Source organism: Pan troglodytes, chromosome 8, assembly GCF_028858775.2.
Source record: "Pan troglodytes isolate AG18354 chromosome 8, NHGRI_mPanTro3-v2.0_pri, whole genome shotgun sequence".
In the NCBI taxonomy this organism is placed as follows: Eukaryota; Metazoa; Chordata; class Mammalia; order Primates; family Hominidae; genus Pan; species Pan troglodytes.
Window position 1 is genome coordinate 73,248,623 of NC_072406.2, and position 23,800 is coordinate 73,272,422.

General features: G+C 36.5%; 1 protein-coding gene across 15 annotated transcripts in view; it reads right to left on the bottom strand.

Moving 5' to 3' along the window:
• The window catches only part of RHOBTB1 (Rho related BTB domain containing 1), a 141,036-nt gene that overhangs the window by 109,413 nt on the left and 7,823 nt on the right, over positions 1 to 23,800 (bottom strand). For all 15 annotated transcript variants that reach the window (XR_010159739.1, XM_054659391.2, XM_054659388.2 and 12 more), the window contains 1 exon segment: positions 15,500 to 15,600. The gene's annotated coding sequence lies outside the window, so the exon portion shown is untranslated.

A 23,800-nucleotide genomic window follows, 5' to 3' on the forward strand; every position in this document is an offset into this window, starting at 1 on the left:
ATTCCACCCACAAGTCATGTATTTATTCAAGATACAGGAATATTAATAATAACATGCATTTTTCCTTTTTAGTTCCTTAGATCAAATATTTACTGATTCATATAATTCAGATCGGTATTGAATATTAATTCTGTATTTCATAGATCTTGGTAATTGTATTAAGTTCAATGCTTCACATTTACCTGAGGAACTAATACATTTTTGATAAAAATAGTTCACTATGAAACTTTAGAATCATTTTGGACAGTAGCATAATTATTTTCGCATTTATAGTAAGCACAATAGAAACGTTACCAAACAACGTAAGACTCAAATACTTTTTAATAGTACCGTGGTCAGAAAAGAGCTTACATAGCTTTTTTTTTCTGCTTACTTCACATTTATATTTTTGTCACAATACAAATAGGGCTTTTACAGTGCAAGATTAATGCTATGGTTTTCTATGTTCATTCTGTATCATCTAAACGGCAGTTGGACCAAATAACAAAAAATAATCAACTGAATGCTAAACAACTCCTTGTAAAAATATGCATGGAGAGTCAAAGTCAGTATCAGAAAAAACGTCCCAGAATATATGCATAACTCACCATTTTTATTTCGGTAAAACTTCAGAGAACTTTTGTGACGATTCAATGAAAATCATACATATAAAGTTTTGCCACAGATTAGCTCAGGGTAGCTAGTTTTTATGGGACACTCTTACCATCATCATTATCATTATTGATGTAATTAATAATAATAACATGAGCACCTGAATTTAAGTAAATTATCCATCTGACATATGAGGTCTATTTTTTCATTTTGTATTTGTAGAAATTATTTATAAAATTTTCTACTGGTTCCAAAATAGCTGAAAAAGAGCCTGTATAGCCAAGATAATCCTAAGCAAAAAGAACAAAGCTGGAGGCATCACACTACCTGACTTCAAACCATACTACAAGGCTACAGTAACCAAAACAGCATGGTACTGGTACCAAAACAGATATATAGACCAACGGAACAGAACAGAGGCCTCAGAAATAATGCCACACATCTACAACCATCTGATCTTTGACAAACGTGACAAAAACAAGCAATGGGGAAAGGATTCCCTATTTAATAAATGCTGTTGGGAAAACTGGCTAGCCATATGCAGAAAACTGAAACTGGACCCATTCCTTACACCTTATACAAAAATTAACTCAAGATGGATTAAAGACTTAAACATAAGACCTAAAACCATACAAACCCTAGAAGAAAACCTTGACAATACCATTCAGGACACAGGCATGGGCAAAGACTTCATGACTAAAACACCAAAAGCAATGGCAACAAAAGCCAAATTGACAAAAGGTATCTAACTAAACTAAAGAGCTTGTGCACAGCAAAAGAAACTATCAACAGAGTGAGCAGGCAACCTACAGAATAGGAGAAAAATTTTGCAATCTATCCATCTGACAAACTGCTAATATCCAGAATCTACAAAGAACTTAAACAAATTTACAAGAATAAAACAACCCCATCAAAAAGTGGGAAAAGGATATGAACAGACACTTCTCAAAAGAAGACATTTATGCAGCCAACAAGCATATGAAAAAAAGCTCATCAACACTGGTCATTAGAGAAATGCAAATCAAAACCATAATGAGATACCATCTCACACCAGTTAGAATGGCAATCATTAAAAAGCCAGGAAACAACAGATGCTGGAGAGGATGTGGAGAAATAGGAATGCTTTTACATTGTTGGTGGGAGTGTAAATTAGTTCAACCATTGTGGAAGACAGTGTGGCGATTCCTCAAGGATCTAAAACCAGAAATACCATTTGACCCAGCAATCCCATTATTGAGTTTATACCCAAAGGATTATAAATCATTCTACTATAGACACATGCACACGTATGTTTATTGTGGCACTATTCACAATAGCAAAGACTTGGAACCAACCAAAATGCCCATCATGATAGACTGGATAAAGAAAATGTGGCACATATACACCATGGAATACTATGCAGCCATAAAAAGGATGAGTTCATGTCCTTTGCAGGGACATGGATGAAGCTGGAAACCATCATTCTCAGCAAACTAACACAGGAACAGAAAACCAAACATCACATGTTCTCACTCATAAGTAGGAGATGAACAATGAGAACACAGGGACACAGGGAGGGGAACATCACACACTGGGGCCTGTCGGGGCATGGGGGGCTAGAAGAGGGATAGCATTAGGAGAAATACCTAATGTAGATGACAGGTTGATGGGTGCAGCAAACCACCATGGTATGTGTATGCCTATGTAACAAACCTGTATGTTCTGCACATGTATCCCAGAACTTAAAGTATAATAAAAAAAGAAAAAAAGAGAGAAAACTAATAACCTAATTGTTGTGCTTCTAAGTATGATCATCGGCTTAGCACACAATACCAGTAGTGGTGGATTAAATGGCAAGCTCAAGCTTAATCTAACTACTGCTAAATCTTCCCCAGACAGCCTTGTCAAATGCAATTTGCTCTATGGCAACCCTGCTCGGAAGGTAGCCTCACTTGGAGGCAAAATATCCACTGATGTTAACAAAACTCCCCATTTAAATAGAAACAAGTGCAGTGTCGAAAGCAAGAATGATTTTAGTTTGAAAAAATGGGGTTCATGAATCCTTAAACCGTGACTATAGAAGTAAATATTTCTAACGCTGGGGCAACAAAGGCAAAAGCCAAGGACTGATTGCATATCATTATATAGTATGTTAATTTTTTTTTATGATTTTCTCTGGATTTAAGGATTCAATATGGACTGCCTCAAATATAAAGGTAAGCAATTATTAAGAAAATTACTTCTGAGAAAACAAGCAGCGTCTTTCCTCTATCAAAAGGTTCTCATCTGTTAAACACTCACATATCTCAGGGCAGATAAGATTTTAGTGGTTGCAGAAAATGAGATGTTACAAGCTAAGATTATTACAAAATCACAGAGCTAGGAGATCATCAGGGGGTCATTTAGTTTATCTTTCTGTCTACATTCAAAACAGCATCCAAGAAAGAAAATTGTCCATCGTCTTCTTTAAAATTTTTAGCATAAACTGTATTTGAGCCTTCTTAACAGCCTTCTTTTTTGTTGTTGTTTTTAATTAGCACTTCATTTCTGAAGGAATTCTGAAAAAAGTAATTTAGGGATTACATCATAGAAACATCAGAACTAAATGAGGAGGGCAACGCTTGTTGAGTTTCATATTCAAAAGAAACAACACCAACAACTGAGATAATGCCATCAGTAACACAGAAAGCCCATGAAGCAATACTAGACTAGGAGAAACCTGGTGGCCTGGGATAATGGGAAAAGAACATAGATTCAAACTGAGCATTAAAAGGATGAAAAATGAAGAATAAGCAAAATAATTAAGTATTTATTACATTACTTGCAGAAGAGAACATATGGGCCATTTGGGGGCTGACTTGAGTTATATGTTAGGAAGAATTTCTTCAAAGTGAGGAAGGACACTAAACACTGAAATGAGCTCCCGATGTAGGTGATACAATTTTATCTTTGATGATGATCTTTTCTCAAAGTAAAGGTTCTAATGTTTGAAGTAGTTTAGGCCAAATAGTTTACCTGAAGATGGAAGAATGACCTTATTAAACTAAATCAAAATGACTGAATAAATGCCATTTGGTGTCTGTTATTCTTTAGGATAAAAAATAGTCATCAGAATTTTCTATCTCCATAACATGAAATATAATACTCCTAATATCTAAAGTGTGTGGTGCAAATCTAAAATATTTTACCTGTGCATCACTAAGTCTATAATCAGTTAAGAGTGTTGTCACCCCTCTTTCCAGCAGTTTCAAATACATATATTTAAAACCATTTTCAAATTAGTTATAGGTAAATAATATAAATGTATACTTGGAAACAAAACAATATTTCAATTGACAAAACGTAATAATGGAAACTGGGTTCATGACTAATTACATACTCTGACTAAATCAAGAGATATAAGTAGACATGAAAGACAACTATCAAACCGCTTGATAAAATAACTATAGTTTCTCTTTGTTTTTCAAATTTCAAGATAAGGAGAATACAATGAATACTTAAGTTCACTACGAACAAAATGCCTTTGTGTTGTCATCCATTTTAAAATCAGACTCCAAAAAATATACATAGCTAAATGATTAGACAAGGTTTTTCTACACATCCATCGAGATTGGGGGGTTGGTACAGAACACCCATTTCTTGGGCATGGGATTTGAGTTTAGACTTGTTTAGAAGAAGTAACCAATATGATCAGTGTTTATTCTCTAGCAGCCAAAGAAATCTCATCTGTTTCTCCTAGTCAGGGCATGTTGCTAGCAGTTGATTCTAGGCAGAGACACAAGTTTAGCTGAAAGGACATCTGTCAGAACTGAGTTTTAATGTCACCTCTAATTACTTACTGGTTGCAGGAACCTGCAGAAGAGACTTTATTTCTCTGAGGATAGTGGTAAACTGACTGTAATTTCTTACAAACATTAGTTCTCTTTTCTGTGGGGTAGAGAAGGCATCATGACGGCATGTATGGGGATGACTGTATTTTTTATAAGCAAATGTGAATAAGAAATGACTCATGTCTTGTTCCAGAAATGGAACTTCTACCTCTGTATGTGTGGCTGAGAGCTGTATGATCTTAAAATGACCTCATTGATAACAACCACATTAATTAAAATGCTTCCTTATAGCAGCATGCCAAGATACTAATTTACAATAAAAATATGTCCATCAAGCTAATGAACTATATTGACTGATTGCTGTATTTTTCTCTAAAGGTATAGATATAGATATAAATCCAAGTATATGGGAAGGAGAATCATAATCAATGAACTGGTTACCAAGTTAGTCTGGGTTCAGAATCAGGGGAATTCGTCAGAATGTGTAAATGGCTGGTGTTTTTAGGCCATGACAACCTAATGCATTTTTCTCTCACCAGGGACACATTTGCTACATGGTCCAGAGACTTGTGTTCCTGGCCCAGAATCTCCTTGTCCTATCAATTGTTGGAAAGACACTGCCTGCATTTGCCCTTTTGCTTCTCTCTGTTCTGTACTTGCACTATCAAATAAAAACAATTTCTAATGGATAGGCATGTTTACTCGTAAGAGTTTTTAAGTGATGTGTAAACTAAATGCTGAAATTTTAAGCTAAAATGCTACTTATTCACTTGCATGGAAATACTAGGTAATAACTGACTAAGTGCTGTGCCGACTTTATGTGGAAGCAAGATGGAGTTTCAGTAACATTCTCCACGTGCTGTTCTGAAAAATCATGAATACCTGATTATACATAAATTCTCTTTGAAAGGGAATACAGTGTTTTTACTTAGCAGGAACAAAATGATTTTTCAGTTTTTCCATATAAGCATCTCTCTTCGAAATGTTTCATTTTGGCAAAAGCTAACAGAATAATATATACAAAGATGACAATCAATGAAAACAGAAACACTGTAATAATGGGTTCTGAGATTACAAAACTGAGAACCTGGGAATCAAGCCCAGTTCAACATTTACAATAATGGGATGCTCACTTGCACCTCATGATCTATAAGGGGATGGTGGAAAATGAGGAAGTGGAAGGGAGGAGTTTTATCTGGTTCTCTGCCCAGTCAGTTCATTGTTGCACTAGAAAGTGATATAAATTCACAGTTCTCTTGTAAGGCTAGGTAAGGACAAGAAATTCTCAGGGGAAAATGATATATCCAATTTAGAAGCTGCAATATGGGTCAAATAAATGTAAATGGGAATAATAAATGCCATCGAAAAAGTCTTGGACTAGGAAAAGCCCAGGGGTACTAGATATTGCAACGGTGGCACATAAGGAAAGCAGTAACAGCATTTCATTAGGATATTTTATTACCTGGAAGGATTTTTTAAAGGAGAAAATTTATGTACTTCATATATTTAATTTGTACTCGAATATTTGAAATGCTTCTTTTGACTATATGTATATATATTATATATATATTCTTTTCTATTTTTATCACAGAGAGTAAGATCGCTGAAATCTCCATATTTATATTCATATAGTAAAAGCCTTCATTATATAAAAATTATCTACAATGCCCACTCACAGGTCAAGTGTATCTAACTCCGAGTTAGGAAACTGTATACTGAAGTACAGCCCCGTCTTGTTCCTTTTATAGCCAGTCTTTATGCAAGAAGTCTGAAACGAATATTTCAGTGACATTCCTCTGTAGTAATGCCCTTTGTTTGTTTTAAAGATTCAGTTTTTAAAACTTCTATGCCCAATTAAGTATATATTGTCCAACAGACCCGATAGGAAATCACACATTTAAAAATATTACTTCATAATATGTTGTCTTATTGGTAGATCTAATGTAATGGGTTTTATATTTCACTATATACAAAACTTTTAATAATAAAAATATTTCCTTAAAATTCACATCAGAGCACTTTCTGGATTTGTAAGTACTTTTTGGTTTCAAAAATACATGTTAAATTTGAGAGAGAATTTCTGGATTCAGAAAGAGTTTAATATTTAACACACAAAATGTGTTTTAAATCATCTGCGCCTTTGACAGCTCAGCTAACAAGCCAATCTTTAGACTTTATCAGAAACTTTTGCATGTGGAATTAGGGCAGGGACTCCTTGCAATAAATTTTTTAAAATCTTAGCTTCATTGGCTAAATTTAAGAGTCTTGAGATCTGTAAATGAAGGAGAATTATATATTATAAATTGTCATGGAAAGAAGGCACGTTTCTAATTAAGCAAATTCTGACTTAGAATAAAATGACTGAAATTTTTGGTGCTTTTTCCTCTCTAAATTGTAGCATTAGAGTAGTAGATTGATATTAGAAGTGTATTAGCTGAGTCAGTGCTTAGGGAGCATTTTGAGATCCTTGGCCTTTAAGTACCATACACTTTCAAAGAAGCAATTTTACTTATAGCTCAATATAATATAATGCAATATGGAGAAATAATGCCAACGACAGCTTCATGGGGTGTTGCCCTATTTATGAAACCTTAACATGTCACTTATGTATGGCTGCTTATGCTCCTCCATACAAGCAGCTAAGACAACAATTTTACAGATGCAAAAATTGATAAAGAAAACAAAAGGAAGAAATGAAGGCAGAAAGTGAAAGAAGAAAGAGACCAAAAAAGATGCCTCACAATCACAAGCTATTCCACAGGCAGAGGCAAATGATAAGATTTGTTTACTTTTTTCTCACCAAATGTAATTATAAACCACTTGGTTCTTTATTTTACTGTTAATATTGTAAATTCTGTAAATCTCAATACATCTTTTCTGTCCCAATCCCCAGATGCCATGTGGTCATTTTATAGAAGGACCATTTCTCACCCACATGAACCAAGGGGGTGAAAAAGGGATGGTTGATTTAATACCCTAACTCAGAATTTATGTAGATTTAAAAATCTCTGACTTAATGTTGCATTAACTACTGGTGGCTGCTTTACTGCCTTTAAAACATGCATATATAATTGGATACTGTAATGCTTTGCGGGTAAAATAAATACCAACTCACACTAAAATAAATATTCTGCATGATGAAGTTCATGTAGACATAAATTAATCATTTACCCGTTAACCGATATGCACAGGAAAGAAATAGATCACTTATTAAAGGTTGCCTCATCTATAAAATGGGAAAATAAAATGCCGATATATTTTACAGTGCTGCTGTGAGGAAAAATGTATAAAATTATTGCTAAGCAGTTTATAAACCATAAAATGCAGTATGAACATTAAATTAATAATATTTGTACTAATTCAGATTCAACACCCTCTGCATTAAATATATATTTTTGCCTATTGAAGCATACACAAAACTGAGCTGAGGCTTTTTATTTAATTTTTAATGGCGTCTTCAGAATTCTGCAAAGCATCACAGAAGTTATTGGCCATGTTAAAACAACTTTTTAGTGGCTTATTCCTACCGTTTCTGAGACAAAGTTCCTGGCTGTTCACATCTCCAACCCCATATTTAAAGTCTTCTCCCAAAGGGCTTTATGTCTCCACTTGCATAGACATAGTAGTTACAAAGGGAACATGGGTTTGCATTTCTCAATCAAGTGGAAGTTATTAACATGATTTGGGCTTTGTTTTATTCTACATTATAGACTGAGATAAAGAATTAAGGCTAAGTTGGGAGTGAGAGTGGGTATGTTGGGTCTCTGCGTATTGTATCAAAACGATCTGCAGTGTAAACTCGTGCTGGGACAGCAGCATGGCTGTGAGTCAGCAGGGTCTCAAGGCTATCAAGCTCCTCAAAATGTTGCTGGTTCTAGAGATAAATCAAGCTTTTGTTTCTCAGCTCACATCCAGAAATGTCATTCAAGGGCACAAGAGAGAGCTAAGCAACATAGAACATAGTTCCTTTCTTCTTCTACTTCTTCTTTTTCTTTTTTTAATAGAGCATTGGCATTGTTATTTTGAAGAACTACTTATACAAAACCTGTAATCCACTCAGCACATTTTTAACATTGTCAATGTCCCTTTGATTCTCAATGACAAAACATATCAGACATTCCTCTACTCACTTCCTTTTATAGAGGCCATTAATATAGAAATACCTCCTCTTCTTCTATGATATGATAAATGGCTGGCTGGAGATGTCTGAAACACTGCCAGATCTCCCCCTATGTATCATGTGTCACCAGCAATAATAAACAGTGACTAATTTTTGGTCATAAATTATATTTATGGCTTCCTTGTCATCAGTAGGTAGGTATTTTCTCGAACCAGGTTCAAGGCTCTAATATTTATGCTAGGAACATGTATGCTAGGAAAAGTGTGCCTAGGTTCAAAGGAAACTAATCCTCTTTTGTTTTTTCATTTAAATTGCTTGTGGAGCTTGTTATTTTCATCTGTATCTACCTTTTTTTGCCTAAGAATTTACCCAGGAGTGTTTTGATCATGATTCTAATTTATCCCAGTAAATTTACCATTTTGGTGATAACAGTGTCTTGCCCAATAGGAAAAATAATAAGGAAAGGAATATGGCTAAAATGCAAACTTACCTAGTTAAAGTTTATCAATGGTTAAAAAGAAAATACAATGAAACCATGCCCTCCATCTCGTAAGTCTAGCTGTGGGTAAGGGGATCAAAATTTTCCTAAACAAACTATAATAAAGGCAGAACACCAGAATATACAATCACTATATTGCAGAATGGCAAATTATGGCTCTGAGGGAAAAGAAATGAGGTGAATAAGGGTGCAATTCGACTTCAATTCAATTTAACCAATACCAGGCACTGGAGTACATGGTTGGGATACACTAGTGAAAGTCAACAACAATCATTGCCTGCCTGCAGCTTATGTTTTAGATGAGGGAGAAAGACTGTAACAACAAGTGAATTACATCATTTATCAGAAGTTGGCAAGTATCAAAGAGAGAAATAAATCAGAAAAGGGAACTAGGAAGTGTGGGAAGAGATTACATTTTTAGAGGTAGTTAGTGAAGGTCTTATTGAGAAGGTGAGATTTGAACAAAAGACTTCATGGAAGTGAGAGAGCAGGTCGTGGATGTGTGACTGAAGAAAAGTGTCCCAGACAGAGTAAACAGCAAGTGAAAAGGTCATAAGGCAGAAACACACTATATGTTCTGGCAGGGTGGCTGGAATAGAGTAGAATGGGAGAGGGAGGAACCGGAAGGAAGTGAGGTCAGGCAGGTCACTGCTGGCTGACTCTGAGTGAAACAGGGAGCCAATAGAGGTTCTGAGTCAAGGAGCAAAATTATATGATTTATACTTTATTGAAAAAAGACTATAGGAGGCAAGGGTGGAAGCAAAGTGATCAGTTAAATTCATTAAAATTAATAGTTCAACTCTCCGCTTTGCATTAGCTTAATGAACATGAGCAAGACATTAATGATAGGTGATAGTTTAAAATTAAATGCAAACATATTAGAGTTGTAACTACACAAAGCTAAAACTGGCTGGAAGAGAGAATTCAATACAAAAATCAATAAATGTCCGCTGGACCAATTGGTAAGTTGAACACATTTTTGACTAAGGTTATGAATATATGATAAAAAAATGATTAAACTTTGGGAACTTCAAGCATTGAATGCTAAGGAATAGATTAAAAATGTCCCTCCTTAACATTGTCTGGGTTGTGGAATTAAACAAGTGTCTATTATGACATTGAGATGCTCTTCTCAGGTACCTTTCAGTCCTTTGCTTATTGAGAGTTTTAAGTTGGGGAAACATGAGCTAAGCAGAAAGCATACCACCAAGAAAAATGGAGGAACCCAGAGTTTGGATTAATTGTAAATGTTTTATTTTCAAACTTAGAACATACGAATGATGGGCAAACACATAAAAAGTGGGGTCTTCTCTGGGGAATAAAGAAAAAGGAAAAACCTAAACATTGATGAAAGGTGAATTTAGAATTTAACCTTCTACTCAACCTTCCTGGCAGTAGAAATGATTAGGTTATGAAACAGAGCTCTTTCCCATCTCTCCTGAGCTGTTTAAGTTTAGAACAAATTGGGACCGAAAAAGTGTCAAATTTCACAGTAGGAATGCCCATTCAAAGAGCCACTTCCCTCTCTGAAGTAGGTTACTACATTCACCTGGGGAAATTTGTAATGGTTTATAATTAGGTGGCTAATTAAAAAGTGGATTATCAACTATATTAAAATACGCTAGAAAGATGTGTACATTATTCATTCTTTAATTTTGGAAATCTGCCATTTCCTTAAAAATATCCTTACTGGGAAATTCCATGTTTGATATGTAAGTTTTCTTTTTTCTTCAGAAATGAATTTTTTTGAAATGAGTCTAAGATTTTTGTTTATTGAGGTAACAAATGTCATTTGAAGTTTCTCTGTCAGTAAAAAGTACTTAACATCATAGTTATCATTCTTTACAATGAGAAGAGAAGGCTATAATTAGAACTCCAAGGCAATGCGAGGTCCCCAGAATTACTTTAGAGTCAAAATAATAAAGATGATGAAAATAATAACTGTTTTCATTTACTCACTTCTCATATATGCCAAATATTTTGTGTCTCAATTCTCTCAAGAGCCCTACAAGGTAAATTTATGCCCGTTAAACAGACAAAGAAACTGAGTGCAGAGAAATTAGGTAAATTATCCAAGGTCACACAGCTTGAAGGTTGTAAAGCTGAAATGCAAACTCACGTCTGACCTCAAAACTCTTGCATTAACCAAGATTTTTTCCCCCCTTAAAATGGTTTAGCATCAAGTCAAAACTATTTTGATGCATTCAACTGGTTTTGAAATTGATAATATTCATGTATCACATAACCAATTAATCAAGATCTCATATTAATCAGACCATATTTCTGAGCCATTTGTCCAAATATTAGCTTATTTTATAAAGTAAAACATGATCATCAGGAGACTCCTGATGCATTACTAGCAGCAAAAGTTAAAAAATTAACAGTCACTTGGTATTATAAGTTACTTTTTTTTTTTAACACGGAGTTTCGCTTTTGTTGCCCAAGCTGGGGTGCAATGGTGTGACCTCGGCTCACTGCAACCTCTGCCTCCTGGGTTCAAGTGATTCTCCTGCTTCAGCCTCCCAAGTAGCTGGGATTACAGGTGTGCACCACCATGCCTGGCTAATTTTTTGTATTTGCAGTTGAAATGGGTTTGCACCATGTTAGCCAGGCTGGTCTCAAACTCCTGACCTCAGGTGATCCACTGGCCTCGACCTCCCAAAGGGCTGGGATTACAGGCGTGAGCCACTGTGGCTGGCCTGTAAGTTACTTTTTATTTGTCTTTTTCTATTTCTTCCAATTTCTAGGAAGATTAAATGACTACTTTCTGAGAAATTAAATGGCGGCCCATGAACTTTGCTATAATCATATCTATGTGCCTTCTAGACTAGTCAAGTATTAAGTGGGTCACTCTACTCCTAAAGGCACCTATATATTGGCCACTTCAAGTAGATAACTTAGCAGATAGGCCTGACTAACTGTACTGGGATGGGCTTGCTGAACTGTTGACAGTACTCAGTACGGATACCATTTAGGTGATGTGGAGTTCCTTCTCAAATGACAACAGTAACAACATAATTATATTAATATTTTTGAGGGTGTATTATGTATCAGGCATTGTGCTCATTGCATATATTACTTCACATTACTCCAGGGTTTCTCAACCTTGATACCATTGATTTTTTTGGCCAGATGACTCTGTTGTTGGGGGCCATCCTATGCATCTAGGGATATTAGCAAGCATCCCTGGCCTCCCTAGATACCAGTAGCACACTCAACCCCTCCAATCGTTATAGCCAAAACGATCTCCAGTCATTACCAAATGCCTCCTGATGGGCAAAATTTCCTCCTATTGGGAACCTCTGTTTTACTTCCTCTATGACTCTAAGAGGCTGATACTGTTAGACTAATATTACTGATGAGGAAATTGTGACTCCCAGAGACTTATGTAAAATGCCTAAGTTCTCACACATAGTAAGTTACAGGGCTAGAATGCATGTAGACTGTCTCACTCTTGAACACAATGACATTGAGGTTGAAATTCACATGTGAATTTCATGTGCGTTTCATTTGCCCTCTTTCCTCTTCCGCTCCTTCTTATGGTGGGCATGGAGCAGTGGGAGGGAAAGGCGGTGCACATGACATAGGGCACAGAACTTTTATTGTTCCATGGTCTTTTAATCGACAGATTAATTCCATTTTAACTGGAATTCTGGAAACTAATGAAAAAAAATTACAAGTGCTAGATGGTCTATTCTCAGTGTTCTTGAATCTGTCTGATTTAATTCTAACCAATTAGCATGCCATTATGGAGGAATATTATGTTGGGAATCAATATTAAGCTAAATACTAATATTTTATTCAGTATTAAAAATTTATACAAATGGTAATACAAGTGCTTTATCCCTACTTTCTCTAAATGAGAAGAAATGCTTCCTTAGGGCTATTCCAGTGAAAATGATATCTTCTTAGGAGACTATTGGTATTACACTTTACATAGATCATTGCTTAAATGAATAAATAACAATTAACTGAATGAAATTTGCTTATTATAAGACATATGATTTTTCAGGGTATCAAAAATTGTTTTTCTTCTTATAGTTACAGTATAATCCCATGTTAAGATGAGAACAAAAGCACATTATTGTCCAATATTGTTCTATGTAAAAGAATAAAATAAGTGTCATGCTTATCCTGATTTTAGGATATCATTTCTTTCTTTCTTTTTTCCTCTTGGATACTTTACTCTTTATTGATTCAGATATAATACTAGGCTGGAATTTTTGAATCTAAATGTATTCAGATTTTGCATTTTACATCTTTGCAAAGAGGAATACACCTAGATGCACTCTAATACACCTAAACACTGAAATAGGTGAGCATGTAATAACCCCCTAAAGATAGTTTAGTATGGCATGATTTCAAAACTAGATTTCAAACCTGCTTTCCAAATTGTGCCCCTGGGTACCTTCCCCAATGTCTGGCCTTGCCTTGCTACACAGCATGGACCCTGCAGAGCTTCCCGGCCCCGCCCTCCTTCTGGCCTGTCCCTCTACTTCTTCCACCTCCTAATTTCAGTATCTTTTTCAAGCTTCCCAGGTAGGATAGCAATGAAAGATTTCCATAGTTTGGATCTAATGAAGATGTTTACAATTTTTATCACTTACGTACTTTAATTCCCAACTTCTTGGTCAAATATTTGACAACTACCTGAAAACTATACCATTTAAAATCTCTCTAACTTTCTGAATTATTGTACTCTCTTCCTCAGTATTAAAATTAGAAAAGTTTTGCTCCATATTTTTGCTCCAATTGGGTAGGCAAGATCAACCAGTTAATATGCACGTACCTTGAAAAGGGTGCTTGTAATTCTAAAGGCATATTAGAAGTTAAAAACTGACATGCAAAATCAAAGGAAAAAAAATCATTGAATAAATTAAGTTAACGGAAACATTAGAGATTGGAAGTCTGTTCAGCATAGTAATCACCATTACAAATAGGAAAATTTAAACTAAAAAAAATAACATTTAATGGATTGACTTTTCTAAAATATTGAAAGGATTTTATTAATAAGTGTTTTATGCATATGGCTATTCTGAATGTTCCTTTAAAAATGAAAGACTACAGCCTTAATGAGAGATATTATTACATGAACATATTTGAATCTGGCTTATGAAACATAGGGCTTGAGAATTTGAAATGTGTGCATAAAATGCAAATAGATTTAATTAACTGAAAACCCATAAGACAGAACTTCTTCAAATAAGCAATTACTTTGGGGACTAATAGTGTAAATAGGATCCTGGTTCATTAGCACAAATACCCATATGAGAGAAGGATCAGCAAATTTTATTCTTTAAGTTATTTATGCACACATGGTAATATCTCATTAATTTGGGACTTCAATAAATTTAAAATCTTTTGATAATTTGTTCATGAGCTGGGTGGACGTTTACTTTTGCTTTGTAAATACTTTATTTATAGGTGGATAATATATGGTGTTTTAAACATTTATTTTCAGTCTTATGTACACATTTTAGACACAGAATAAACAATTTTCAAGGAACCTCAGGCACTTTACAAGTTCATACATACATCCAATCTATATGCTAATAACAAAATGTTCATATGATTTATTATAACAGGTCTCCTTAAGGACTTCTACTTTATTATGATTTGTTGAAGTTACTATATGTAGTTAAAGGTAATAAAAGCCACATTTGTTTAAGAGTTATCTATAATTCAGCTTTCCCACAAATTCAGATATGCCCACCATCTTAATTCTTTGGAATAAATGAAATTTTACAATATTTGCAGCTACACACAGAGAGTTTTCCTTTTAAATATGCATTAGAACATATAAACATATGAAGAAAAATAAAATACAATGAAGAGTGAAAATAACAAATAATTTTATGGGTGGACAAAGGAGAGTAAACTGTCCATTTCAAATAATTCTACGTTTTTTAGGCACAATACTCTGGGGAAAAAACTCAGTAATGTGGACCTTTTTTCAAAAGCTGATTTTACTCACTTGGGATGACTCTAGTTCTAATAAGATTTTCTAATTAAAGACATTCAGTGCCCAGGCCAAAAAGGGTGGATGCTCCAAGCTAAGGCATCTGGGAAAAAGAGAAATGCCACGCACAGCAATCTGGTCATTTCTAAATCTTCCTTGTATATGGCCATGACTTTTCAGAGTCCACATGTCAATTTCCTGTACAAAATGCTATGCACTAAAGAATTTTAACTGTGTATAAAGTGGATAGAAGAGTTATGTTATTTTAGTAATCAAAACTCATATGTAGGTCCAAATGACTCAAATTCTAAACCAGATAAAATATATTCAACTAGAATTTATAAAACCCATAATTGAACTAAAAAATGAAATATTTCTATTTTTTGTGAAACATAATGAAAACAATCTAGATATTATTCATAAGTCATGCCATCTTTACACAAGATGCTTTTCCATTTCTTTGTTAAATATTGTAAGAAAGGGGAAAGCCAATTCTGTTACCTAAATTAGTAGTTACTTACCATATGAAGGGGGAAAATAAACTTCAATTCCATTTTCATAACTTAGTCAAGAATGCTTGATGAAGAGGCCTCTTTCATGTGCTTCTTGATTATTATAAAACCTAGGAAAGAGATACATACAAGCATGGAATGTTTCACTATCAAGAAGAAAACCACTCAAACAATATTAGTTTCTCATGTCAGTGATTATTTCTCATGAGAATGAGAAGTATGCCAGCCAACTACATGCCATTTACAAGTCTCCTAGCTGCTTACAAAAGTTGGAGCAAAGAAGGCTGAAATGACTACTGCCTTTGGAGACAGAATATCTGGGGTCAAGTCGCACTCATAGTTTCCATCTGAGTGAAATTTAAGTCCTTCCTGGTGATACTTCCCTCATCTTCCAGGTGGAAGTAATAATACCAGTTACTCAGTGGGACTGTTTTGACAGTCAAATGAGATAATGTTTGGAAAGGAATTTAGTTAACAGTAAAATTATTTATTTATGCCACAACTTTCTTTTTACCTTGAGGATTTGAGGTGCTTTCCAAGAAATTAATGAAATATAAGTAAAAGATATATATATATAATATATATATAGGCCATATATACTGGTCAACACAGTTGAAGTGATTGAAGTTATAATATGGATTTGAATTTCTTGGTAATTTAGGTGAAAGGAAAACAAAGTCCTATTCTTAGGAGAAACCCTGTAAGTCCTGTTCTTAGGAGAAAACATATCACTTCCTCCAAAGAAACCAAATATTTTATCCTCCTAATAAAAAATTCATTGAGAAATTTTTCATGTAAAACCTGAAATAGAGGCATTGAGATAAAATGGACTATTTTATGAGTACGACTGACTACCTAATATAAAAACTGAAGGGCAAAACAGTACTTTTGCTTGGAGGTAGTTATTATTGCTGTAAAAACTGTATTATTCCTAGAAACAAACCTGAAGCTTGAATCAGGAAACCTTAAATACAAAACCAATAACTCCCAATTAGCAAATCATCCACCTCTCCTCCCTTTCTGTGCCTCTCTAACAAAGACACAAGCAGCTTCCTTACTAAGTCATTTTCTCAATAGTAAGGAGGAGTTTCTGAAGGAAATTGTTGATTGCCGGTGGCTCCAGGCCAGTTGCTGCTCATTAATGAGTAAGGGCAGAGCTGCAAAAATGAAGTGTGGACCCAGATGTGAGACAAAACGGACAGCTGCACAGCCCCTTTCGTGGGGCTGTGCCACATGGAAAGGAAGAGAAAGAGAAAAGGCACAACCTAGTGATTATATCAGTGAAACAAATCACAGCATGACGCCTCTTCCTTGAAATCCACATCTTTTTCTTGACTTCCCTGAAACCTCAATTCCCATCTCAAGAAACTCCCCTGAATTTTCTTCTTCTGGCTTCTCTTCTGCCTTCCCTTAAACGTGGGCCTTCCACAAAGTTCTCCACTTGGCAGCAATTTTATTCATATCTAGAGCTTAAATTATATCTTTTTGGATGCTTCATCCCCATCCTCTCCTGAATTTGCGTTTTTCCCCTGTTCCTTAAAATCAGTGGCACTGCCACTCTCCCTGGTTCAACACTTGGCATCATCTTCATTCTCTTACTCCCCACAACACACATATCCAATGATTAGATTATGGCCACCTTGCATACAAAAAGCCCTATTTCCCATTGACATATCCAAGGTCACTGTCATAGTTCAGAAACTCACCCACCATCCTCCATCTCCCATGTAGGCAATGACCTCTCATCTAATGTATTCCTGCTTCCAATCTCCCATCATTTCCCAGGTTTCCGGGTGCTTCTAGTCTTTTTCTTAAACCTCATGCTTCTCCCCTTGCTTGAAAACTTCTAACAGCTCTTCAACAGACCTCAACAGGATAAACTTTTCAAGCACAGCTTTCCAAGATCTGAGATCAATATGTTTTACCACTTTCCACATAACCTCTGCAGACATTCTAAACCATCTCCCCTCACTATCAAATGCTCTCCACCCCCTAACCCCTGATAAAAGTTGTTTCCTGCCTCTGAGACCTTGGTTAGTAGCTGTCTGCTGTCTGAAATACTCAACTTTTTTTTTTTTTTTTTTAAAGACCGAATCTCGCTCTGTCCCCCAGGATGGAGTGCAGTGGCGCGATCTCAGCTCACTGCAAGCTGTGCCTCCTGGGTACGCCATTCTCCTGCCTCAGCCTCCCGGGTAGCTGGGACTACAGGTGCCCACCACCACGCCCGGCTAATTTTTTTTGTATTTTTATTAGAGACGGGATTTCACTGTGTTAGCCAGGATGGTCTCTACCTCCTGACCTCGTGATCTGCCCGCCTCGGCCTCCCAAAGTGCTGGGATTGCAGGCGTGAGCCATCACGCCCGGCCTGAAATACTCAACTTTTAACACACAGTTATATTTATTTATTTCAAAGAACTAAGATTTTATTTTTTAAAAAATATAATTTCTACTTTTTATATTCAAGGGATACATGTGCAGGTTTGTTACATAGATATAATGTGTGATGCTGAGGTTTGGGGTACAAATTATCCTGTTACCCAGGTAGTGAGCATAGTACCCAATAGGTAGTTGTTCAGCCCTTGCCCCTCCCTCCCTATCTAGTAGTCCCCAGTGTCTGTTGTTCCCATCTTTATGTCCATGTGTACCCAACATTTAGCTCCCACTCATAAGTGAGAATATACAGTATTTGGTTTACCAGTTCTGTGATAATTCCCTTAGGATGATGGCCTCCAGCTGCATTCACATTGCCGCAAGGGACATGATTTTGTTACTTTTATGGCTACAAAGTATTCCATGGTGTATGTACACCACATTTTCTTTATTCAATCCACCACTGATGGGCACCTAGGTTGATTCCATGTCTTTGCTATTGTGAATAGTGATGTGAAGAACACATGAATTAATAGCAAGTTTAAATGCCACCTCCTTCAGGGGTCTTCCTGAATCCTTGGTTAAGAATTCATTGTATCCTCCTCTTCTACAAACCAAGGATCCTTAATTGTACTCTTCCTATGAAAATCGCATTTATAGTACTCTGGCTTTATTCTAGATAGCTATACACCCAGCAGTGCCTTTGCTATCAGGAAGTTTACAGTCTAGCTAGGGAAACCTTGCTTTATTCACATTTCTAACTTCCATGGGATAATATTCAATGCTCTAAAAATTATAGGAGATTAAAGGATTTTTTTTCAGTCAAATATCACTGTGAAAGGCTCTGAACACTGAGTTAAGGACACCATTTTAGAAAATATTTTTTAATAATAAGTGACAACAGCAAGACTGTCTGATTTGAAAGACAAAAAGAATGAAAAGAGAAAATGAGAGAGACAAAAGTAGAAGTTGATGTGTTATTTTTCTTTCTTAAAACACAAATTTGACTGTTTTATAAAAATCAAGTAAGTATTTAAATCTGAGGAAAAATGTTGCACTTGTTTTAAGACATCAGATTACAAAATGCATTTGAGATTATCACATAAATTTATTTCATGGCATAAGTATATTTTATGGTAGATTTTCCATGAGGGATGGAAAATGTCTTCCTGCCTGTCCTAGTCCTAATGCCTAGTACATATAAGATACGTTGATACTTGTTGAATGAATGAATGTTTACTCAGCCTTATCTCTCTCCAGTTGCCCGCTAATCTCTCACTTCCTCTTCATAGGCAAACTACTGCAAATAATCATAGACACTCATCTTTCTTCTCTTACCTCCCAGTGACAGCTCACAGCAGTTCAGTCTAACCTCTGCCTTAGCACCTTGTTTCCTGTGCTGAGACAGTGACGTCCACTTTGCCCCTACTCTGGGTGGGGTTCCAACTTTGGTGCTGAAGCAGAAGCAGGAAGGAAAACTGAGGCTGTAGCTCAGGGAAGTCCCCAGACATGTGCTCTGTGATGTCCCAGGCTCCCTCCACCCCTGCTCTCTCCCCACACAGCAATGCAAGCAGGTGGGAGAGGCAAGCCAGCACTGCTTCGTGACATTTATTTACCCTGGCTGTAGGAGCACCACTGATGGGAGAAACAGGTGGGGCTGTGCTCATACAATACTCTTGGTGTGCAGGTTCAATCTTTTCTCTCCAATTCAGACCTCAGAACCTCAGACTGTTCTTTTTTTTTTTTTGAGATGGAGTCTCGCTCTGTCGCCTAGGCTGGAGTGCAGTGGCGCGATCTCGGCTCACTGCAAGCTCCGTCTCCTGAGTTCACGCCATTCTCCTGCCTCAGCCTCCCGAGTAGCTGGGACTACAGGCGCCCGCCACCACGCCCGGCTAATTTTTTGTATTTTTTAGTAGAGACGGGGTTTCACCATGTTAGCCAGGATGGTCTCGATCTCCTGACCTCGTGATCCGCCCGCCTCGGCCTCCCAAAGTGCTGGGATTACAGGCATCAGCCACCGTGCCCGGCCAACCTCAGACTGTTCTATGCTCAAACTCCATCCTAGTTTCTCTCTCTTTCTAGTGGTCACCAATAGGCCAATGATTTTCTCTATCTTGTCTACTCCCCAAGAATCTTTCTGAGACAGATGCAAGACATGAACATGCAAAATACTCTCAAACAGGCAGGACGACAGACAGAACCAGTTACAACTGTATTTCCTGTACATATCACTTAGCAATTTCTCTTTATTTTAATTCAAAAATAATTCTCCCCTGACCAGTATTCTCCATCCGTGCTCAATAAAACACACATTTCTCAGTCTTCTTTCAACTCAGCTGACCACTGCTAACTTTCCTAGAACCCTTGCTCCTCTGCCCCCCAGGACCCAGGAATCCCTGCGTTTCCTTCTGTTTCTTTTGCTATTCTTCCATCCTCTGTGGGCTCATCTTTCCCTACTGGGCCATTATGGGTTTGATTTCCTCCAGGCATTTTGGTCTCAGTGTTTTCTTCTATAACTTGCTTCATTATCTTTCTCTAAGCAATCTTATCTGCCTCCAGACCTATGAATGTCACAATGAGTCAGAAGTTTATATCTCTGACAAGCCCCACACCCATAATCCAATGTCTGTCTGTCTGCTGTCTCCCGTGATGTCTCAAGACATCTCAAACTCAACACATCCAACACTGAACTTAGCATCTGTTTTCACACACATGTTCCTCCACCATTGTTCCCTGATACTTCCTCATGGGGTGCACATAGATATCACAGAAGGTGGCCTGTCAATTTTACCTCCTACATATCTCTTGAATCCATTCACCTTTTGGAAGTCACTGACACCTCATCCTTCTCCTTTAGGCCAGGGTATCACTATCCCTCTACTGAAATATTTCACTGATCTGCATACTTTTCCCCCTTGCCAACCCATATTCCACATGGTAGCCAGAAATATATTTTCAAAATGTAAAATTGATGATGTAACTAACTACAGCACTCCCCACACCCCCACCAAAAACAACAAAAATCCTCAATCTTCTCACTGGTCCTAGGATAAAGGCATATTTCTTGATATGGCTAAAAAGGCTCCCATGGTGATGGACCTGATGACATCTCCAGACTTAAGCAGTTCACTCCTCTTCTGCACTCCAGACAGTGGGGCCTTCCCTCAGTACTTTTTTTTTTTTTTTTTTTGAGACAGAATCTTGCTCTGTCACACAGGCTGGAGTGCAGTGGTGCAATCCTGGCTCACTGCAACCTCTGCCTCCTGGGTTCAAGCAATTCTCCTGCCTCAGCCTCCTGAGCAGCTGGGATTACAGGCACATGCCACCATGCCTGGCTAATTTTTGTATTTTTTTAGTAGAGACGGGGTTTCACCATGTTGGCCAGGCTGGTCTCAAACTCCTGACCTTGTGATCCACCCGCCTCAGCCTCCCAAAGTGCTGGGATTACAGGCATGAGCCACCGTGCCCGACCTTCCCTCAGTCTTTCATGCTGCCTGTTCTGTCTCCTTCTAGAGGACTTCCCCATGTAGCATGCCTTCTGCATGCATGCCCGGTCTAGTTGATGCCTGTGCATCATTTGGATCTCATTTTACAGAACCTTCTAACTCTCTTTTGTAGCACTTAGAACAGTTTCGGTTCCGTATTCATGTGTGTCATTCTTTTATTGTCTGTCTTCCCCTCCTAGTCCATAGGCTAAATGGAGGCAGAGAGTATCTGATGCAATTCGGTGTCTAACACATAGTAGATTATCAATAAAGACAACTTTTTTGAAAGTGTGAGTGTGTGAAATCAGTATGAAAAGACATAAATTCAGTGGGAAACATGTACCCCTAGGCTGGCATTTAAAAATCCAACTCAGGATTTTTAAATCCTGGGGTACATTTTGCACAGAACTGGGGTCAGTCACAAGAGCATTGAGAGCCTTGAATGGATATAAGAAATGAAAGTAGGAAGATTTCCCTTCTCATTCACGCTTAGTAGTGGGTGAATGGGAATAATAGGGGTTTTTGAATGAAACATTTCACCTGAGCAGATACAACTGGTTTTATGATATAAGATGTGTGCTAAGATACGAAGGTAGTATTTTCCAATCCTATTATCTTCATTTTTGCTACTGTATATATTGAATAAGAGTCATTGCAAGGGGAGGAATGAAGGACAAAGTCCACAGACATGCTGGAGGGGACACAAAGGAGAGAAGATATTTCAAAAATGCCTAAGTCTCTGGATTGTAGATATTCTGCTGGATATGCCTTTTTATATCTTAGCTTCTAAAATTTATGTCATCAAATGCAATATAATTGTCTCTGCTTCCATATGGTGACAGAATTCTAGCAACTGTATCAGGATCTCAATAAATAGGCGAAACTCAAATGTTGCATAAGATGTTTTCCCTCAGTCACATTTTTCTCATGCCCCCAAATCATGAAACACAAATTTTGTAAATTAGAATAGTATCAGTTATGAATGCACTTCTGCAATTATGAGAGTAAAAACATTCCACATTGAAATAAGAAATGCCATCTGATTTTGATCTAACACAAAGGGGAAAAAAACACATTCCATTTAAGAATGACAAATAAAGCTGTCAATGTGATCCATTTATAGCCCCTCAGAGAATGCCACAAATCCACATAATGTTCTAAAGAAGCCAGTTATTGTATTTGCTCTCTCAAAGAAAGAAAGCGTAGAAGTCCCAGATAGACTCCTATCCAAGGAAACTAAGGTTAGCAGGAATAACTTGCTTTAGTCAATGTCTTAGGTGGATGCCTCTTTAAGAAGAGAATGAGGGCTTCAGGCATTTTATTAAATAGTGTGTAACAATGGAAATGGTGGAATGATGGAGGGGACGTGTCTCTCTGCTTGGTTAGGTAAAAAGAGGAGCTGTGAGAAAATGGAGAAAACCCATTGTCTTCATTGCACCAGCTCCATCTCTTCTTACTGGTGTAATGAGGCCTCTTTCCAAAGGTCTACTGCTGACAAAAATTACAATAAGCCATAAAACCTTAATTATAAACATTCAAAGTGCTAGTCATTTTAAAGCATTTTTTAATGGGTTATTTCAGGCTCAGCTACAAGGGCACATGCCAAAAACAAAACACCAGAAATATATCTCTTTATTCCTTATTACAATACTCAAGCTTTCTTCTTTTAAGAGGTAGTTTCTATTATATACATATGCATATATTCATGTGTAAGTATATATAAAATATGACCCTCTGCAAGGCATACCTGATTTTTTTCTCCTTTGCATTGCCTGCTCAAAAACTGAGAACAAAATTTGTTACTATCTTCTAGCAAGAGTGTTGAATTTCATGGCATAAATTTTGAGTATGAATCTCTCTCATGGCCCTATCTTATGTTCTTAGCCTTATTTTTTTCCTTTGACTCATTTTTTCTTACCTATTTGAAATACATTTTATATTGCTGTACGGTGTATATTTTATTAGCCTTTTTCTGTAGGCCCTAAATCCTTTCCAGCATACAAATAAAATATATAACATTTATAGGTAGTCTTTTTTTTTTCCTCTGGAGGGTTGCAAAATTCTCCAAAGGCAACATGTAATTGATTACTGTAAAAATATGAGCATTAAAATTTATAATTCTTTTGTAGTAATTAATTTTTTGGTGACATTTAGCTCAATAGTGCAATTAGATTTTCTTAATATTTGTATATACACTTTTAGAGCTGAGGTTCTTAGCCTGAGATCCATGAACTTAAATTATATGCAAAAAATTGTGTATGTAAATTTTCATTGAGGAGGAGTTTCAAAATTTTAATCCAATTCTGAAAGGTAAATGTGACTCAAAATATTAGAAATTATTGCTATGTGTTAGGATAACACTAAAAAACCATATCCTGATCTTTATTAATTCAACGAATTGACAAAATATTTGTTGAGTAACTGTGAAATGCCTGGCACTATAATAGATTCTGGG